The 5999-nt window shown below is 45.2% G+C and overlaps 1 long non-coding RNA gene across 1 annotated transcript; it reads left to right on the top strand.

Moving 5' to 3' along the window:
* The first annotated feature begins 228 nt into the window (after nucleotides 1-228).
* Nucleotides 229-4125, top strand: LOC129636507 (uncharacterized). Its single transcript, XR_008706965.1, has 2 exons — nucleotides 229-990; nucleotides 3058-4125. It is a non-coding gene; the product is annotated as an uncharacterized LOC129636507 (long non-coding RNA).
* The last annotated feature ends 1874 nt before the right edge of the window (nucleotides 4126-5999 follow it).

Genomic DNA, 5999 nt, shown 5'->3' with positions numbered 1-5999 from the left:
AGACTTGGAACCACGTAAATGTTCACTGACAGATGAATGAATAAGGAAGATACAGTACATACAGACAAGGGCACACTACTCAGGGATTTAAAAAGAAAGAATGCCATTTGCAGCAACATGGATGGACCTAGAGATCGTCATACTAGGTGAAGTACATCAGACAGAGAAAGACAAATATCATATGATATCACTTATATGTAGAGTCTAAAACTAGGACACAAAACTCAGCAGTCAAAAAGAGTGGGCAGAAGATATACAGATACTCCACCAAACAGGACATATTGATGGCAATTCAGCACACGAAAAGATGTTCCACATCACGGATCATTGAGGAAATACAAACTAAAACCACAGTGAGAGCCTATCAGAGCTGCTGAATCAGTCAGACTGACTCTTGGGAGACTGTGGAGAAACAGGAACAGAAAATGGTGCAACCACTTTAGAAAACAGTTTCTTGAAAAGTTAAAGTTTAAAGGTGTGGCAACCTAGGATTCAGCTGCTCCACTCACAGGTGTTTTTATTCAGGAAATGAAACCGCTGCTGCTGCTAAGTCGCTTCAGTCATGTCCGACTCTGTGCGACCCCATAGACGGCAGCCCCCCAGGCTCCCCACACATCCATACAAAGTCCCGCACGTGAGTTTTCAGCGCCATTTTATTTGCAAGAGCCACAAGCTGTACACAACCCAAATATCCCTCAGCAGGTGAATGGATAAGGTAATTGTGATGCATCTACACCATGGAATTCAACCCAGCGGTAAAAAGGTTGGAGCCTCAATGCTCCCAGCGGCACGGAGGAACCTGACAGCGCTTACTTGATTGAAAGAAGCTGGACGAGAAAGACACACAGCCTAGAGTTCCATCCGTATAAATTCACAAGATTCCAGCTATGATACGGTGACAGAAGGCAGGTCGGTGGCGGCCTAGAGACAAGAGGGGGTTCAGAGCGGGGGGTGCGATGGATCTCCAGGGCCACAAGGAAGCTTTCGAAGGTGAGGCTGTTTTTCCTGATAGCAGGGGTGGTTTCAGGAGTATATACACCTGCCAAAACGTCAGACTGCACGCTTTAATTGTGTCGGTTTATTGCATATCAATTAGACCTCAAAAAACTGTGAAAACCATGCTTGTGAAAATAACAAATACTAACTTTTAAATAACAGTCTTGTAAACTCTGCAAGAGCTTTGTAAAATGCTTATGATAAACTGTTACAAGATGAACAGAAATTTAAATCATATTCCTTAGTTATTTCTATGAAATAAAACAGCTTTGTTGGCTAAGAAATGGCTGAAACAGCTGAAAATGTAGACCATGCTTACATCTGCATGGTTAGGTTGGGACAATATTTTTCCCAAATTCTGATCATTTCTTGATGCCTATTTTAGTCCAGCAGCACCTGCTTCTCAGGAGGGTAAGGCTAGGGGAGGAGGGTATGTTTCCACATTTCAGACACAAGGGCCCGGTGTGTGCAATGGGGGGCAGGGGGAGGTGATGCACAGAGCAGAGGGAGTCTGCAGCCCCCTGCTGATGGCTGGTCCCCATGTTTCATGACCAGGAAAACCAGGCCCAGCCCCCACCCCCGGCAGCCCCCCCACCTGGTCCTAACCCCATTCTGCCCGCGGCATTGCAGCCCAAACGCACTCAGGATTTGCTTGTCAGCTGCCAGGCCCGACGTCTCAAATTTACCTCCTCACTCAGCCTTTTGAGAGATTGATGTGCTCAAGGTAAATAGAGTCTTGCCCTTCCAAACCACCATCAGATTGAGCCGTGACTCCAGACTCCTGCAAGCAGCTCCGCTTAGACCTCCCAGGATCCTGGAAGGAACTGAGTTAGGGTGCCAGAGGTAACAGTTTGAAAAGAGAAAAAGCAGAGCTGGCCTCCCACTCAGCAACCCAAATGCCAGTTCTTGCCCTTGAATAATTAAAAAACACTGATTTAAAAAAAAAAAAAAAGGAAAAGCAATAATACTAAAAGCTCATTAATGAAGAACTTCACCCTGGGCCAGGCACAGTGCTGAGAGTCTCAGGCCTGTCTACCCACTTATTCTCCCCACTTGTCAAGCCCTGCATCCAGAACACAGGCAAGCACAGAGGTGCCAATGGTCTCGGTACAGCAGGAAGGCGGGAGCCAGGATGTGAGCCTGCGTCCTTGCAAACACCCAGAACTGCCATCACGGTGACCCAGACCACAGACAGAGGGGCCAGCGCCTTTGCCCTGCTCATGGAGCATCAGCATAGATTCCGCCTCCCCCCAGCCCCCCACCCCCTAAAAAGGGCTGGGTGATGCTGTGGCCACAAACACCACAGGCAAGCACCAGCTTTGCCGCTCAAAGCCCACCTGTCTACATTTGCCCAAGCTGCTCCCAGTTCCTCCCGCCCCCTCTCTGTCTCCTGTTTCTCTTCTCCAGCATCAAGCCCCATGGCATATTCCCTGATGCTTATCCCCAGAACTTAAGAAAAGTAGCTTTAGAATTGCTGCTGCTGCTGCTGCTAAGTCGCTTCAGTAGTATCCGACTCTTAGCAACCCCATGGACTGTAGCCTACCAGGCTCCTCCACCCATGGGATTTTCCAGGCAAGAGTACTGGAGTGGGGTGCCATTGCCTTCTCCTGCTGCTGCTGCTGCTAAGTTGCTTCAGTCGTGTCCGACTCTGCGACCCCATAGACGGCAGCCCACCAGGCTTCCCCATCCCTGGGATTCTCCAGACAAGAACACTGGAGTGGGTTGCCATTTCCTTCTCCAATGCATGAAAGTGAAAAGCGAAAGTGAAGTCGCTCAGTCTTGTCCGACTCTAGCGACCCCATGGACTGCAGCCTACCAGGCTCCTCCGTCCATGGGATTTTCCAGGCCTTCTCCTAGTCCATGCTAATCCTCTGTGAGAAATAAGCCCACCGACTTAGAGGTCCAACGTGGCAGGTTTTTGTCCTTAAGGATGGAGAAGCCAGAGGCTGTGTTCAGAAGTCACCGGGCGAGTCCCCCACGTGCCCCTCGCCCTGCCCTGATGGGGGTGTGCGCTTCCTCCTGCAAAGCAAATCAGTTTATTTTTCCTGTGTTCCGTTCCAGATTGCCCCACCCGCTGTCCTTGTTGATTTGACTGCTCCCTTACCCGAGTAGCGAAATACAACATGGTTCCGAAGCTGGCAACAGTGAGATGGATGCGCACAGCAGTCCCCGCCCCCCTTTCTTCCTGTGCTTTCGCCCAATCCCACCCATTCAGGGAGGCACCAGCTCGGGGCTCTCTGCATTACCCTTCTTTGCGTGTGTGTGGCTGGTCTGTTTCACAAATGAACAAACACATGTATGTTTTCCTAATTGCCCCCTTTCTTTCTTACACAAACAACGGCATACTGCATTCTGCCCTTTGCTTTTTCCCCATGTAACAGTGTATCCTGGATATGATTCCATACCAGTTTATAGACACCTCTCTCATTATTTTTTAAAGCTGTATAGTAAATACTTCATGGTTTGCATATGTCTGGGATTATTCAGCCACCCTCCTATGTAGGAGCGTTTAGGTTGCTTTCCATATTTTATAATTGCAAACAATGGTTGTAGGGATTGCATTGTAAATGTGTGCTTTTATATTTTTGGAAGTGTATCATCAGTGTAAATTTCTAGAATGGAGATTACTGGGGGAAAAAAGAACATGAATTTTTTTTTCAGCTTTTGCTAAATTCCCTTTCATAAAAGTACAAAAACTTACATTCCCATCAGCAAAATATGTTTCCCACAACCTCGCCAGCAGAGTGGGATATTTATTTTCACATTTTGGCCATCTATTAAGAGAGAAATGTACCCCCAGTGTAGTTTTAATTTGCATTTATTGCTTTACAAGGTTGAAATCTTTTCATATGTTTAAGGGCACAGTTAATACCTCACCTCTGGTCCAATGTTGAACAGTGGTGGAGAGTGTGGGTATCTTTAACTATTCATTTTGGGAGATCTCTCCCTATTTAGTAAGTTGCATGTTGTAGGACTAAAGTATACATATTCTATCATGTTAATAAAGTGCCTGTCAATTTCTACTTTCTTGAGTATTTTTACCAGGGCAAGTTATGTGGTCCACTGGAGAAGGGAATGGCAAGCCACTTCAGTATTCTTGCCTTGAGAACCCCATGAACAGTATGAAAAGGCAAAACGATAGGATACTGAAAGAGGAACTCCCCAGGTCAGTAAGTGCCCAATATGCTACTAGAGATCAGTGGAGAAATAACTCCAGAAAGAATGAAAGGATGGAGCCCAAGCAAAAAAAGTGCCCAGTTGTGGATGTGACTGGTGATAGAAGCAAGGTCCGATGCTGTAAAGAGCAATATTGCATAGGAACCTGGAATGTTAGGTCCATGAATCAAGGCAAATTGGAAGTGGTCAAATAGGAGATGGCAAGAGTGAACATCAACATTCTAGAAATCAGTGAACTAAAATGGACTGGAATGATTAACTCAGATGACCATTATATCTACTACTGTGGGCAGGAATCCCTTAGAAGAAATGGAGTACCCATCACGGTCAACAAAAGAGTCCAAAATGCAGTACTTGGATGCAATCTCAAAAACGACAGAATGATCTCTGTTTGTTTCCAAGGAAAACCATTCAATATCAGTGATCCAATCCTATGCCCCAACCAGTAACTCTGAAGAAGCTGAAGTTGAACGGTTCTAGAAGACCTACAGGACCTTTTAGAACTAACACCCAAAAAAGATGTCCTTTTCATTATAGGGGACTGTAATGCAAAAGTAGGAAGTCAAGAAACACCTGGAGTAACAGGCAAATTTGGCCTTGGAATACAGAATGAAGCAGGGCAAAGGCTAACAGAGTTCTGCCAAGAGAACGCACTGCTCATAATAAACACCCTCTTCCAACAACACAAGAGAAGACTCTACACATGGACATCACCAGATGGTCAACACCGAAATTAGATTGATTATATCTTTTGCAGCCAAAGATGGAGAAGCTCTATACAGTCAGCAAAAACAAGACAGGGAGCAGACTGTGGCTCAGATCATGAACTCCTTATTGCCAAATTCAGACTTAAATTGAAGAAAGTAGGGAAAACCACTAGACCATTCAGGTATGACCTAAATCAAATCCCTTATGATTATACAGTGGAAGTGAGAAATAGATTTAAGGGACTAGATCTGATAGACAGAGTGCCTGATGAACTATGGACGGAGGTTTGTGACATTGTACAGGAGGCAGGGATCAAGACCATCCCCGTGGAAAAGAAATGCAAAAAAGAAAAATGGCTGTTTGGGGAGGCCTTACAGATAGCTGTGAAAAGAAGAGAAGCGAAAAGCAAAGGAGAAAAGGAAAGATATAAGCATATGAATGCAGAGTTCCAAAGAATAGCAAGGAGAGATAAGAAAGCCTTCCTCAGCGATCAATGCAAAGAAATAGAGGAACACAACAGAATGGGAAAGACTAGAGATCTTGTCAAGAAAATTAGAGATACCAAGGGAACATTTTATGCAAAGATGGGCTCAATAAAGGACAGAAATTGTATGGTCCTAACAGAAGCAGAAGATATTAAGAAGAGATGGCAAGAATACACAGAAGAACTGTACAAAAGAAATCTTCATGACCAGAGAATCATGATGGTGTGATCACTCACCTAGAGCCAGACATCCTGGAATGTAAAGTCAAGTGTGCCTTAGGAAGCATCACTATGAACAAAGCTAGTGGAGGTGATGGAATTCCAGTTGAGCTATTTCAAGTCCTAAAAGATGATGCTGTGAAAGTGCTGCACTCAATATGCCAGCAAATTTGGAAAACTCAGCAGTGGTCACAGGACTGGAAAAGGTCAGTTTTCATTCCAATCCCAAAGAAAGGCAATGCCAAAGAATGCTCAAACTACCACACAATTGCACTCATCTCACACGCTAGTAAAGTAATGCTCAAAATTCTCCAAGGCAGGATCCAGCAATATGTGAACCGTGAACTTCCAGATGTTCAAGCTGATTTTAGAAAAGGCAGAGGAACCAGAGATCAAATTGCCAACATCCGCTGGA

This window comes from Bubalus kerabau, chromosome 22, assembly GCF_029407905.1.
Source record: "Bubalus kerabau isolate K-KA32 ecotype Philippines breed swamp buffalo chromosome 22, PCC_UOA_SB_1v2, whole genome shotgun sequence".
Classification (NCBI taxonomy): Eukaryota; Metazoa; Chordata; class Mammalia; order Artiodactyla; family Bovidae; genus Bubalus; species Bubalus kerabau.
Note: the sequence above shows the minus strand (reverse complement) of the source record. Positions and strands in the feature narration are given on the sequence as shown.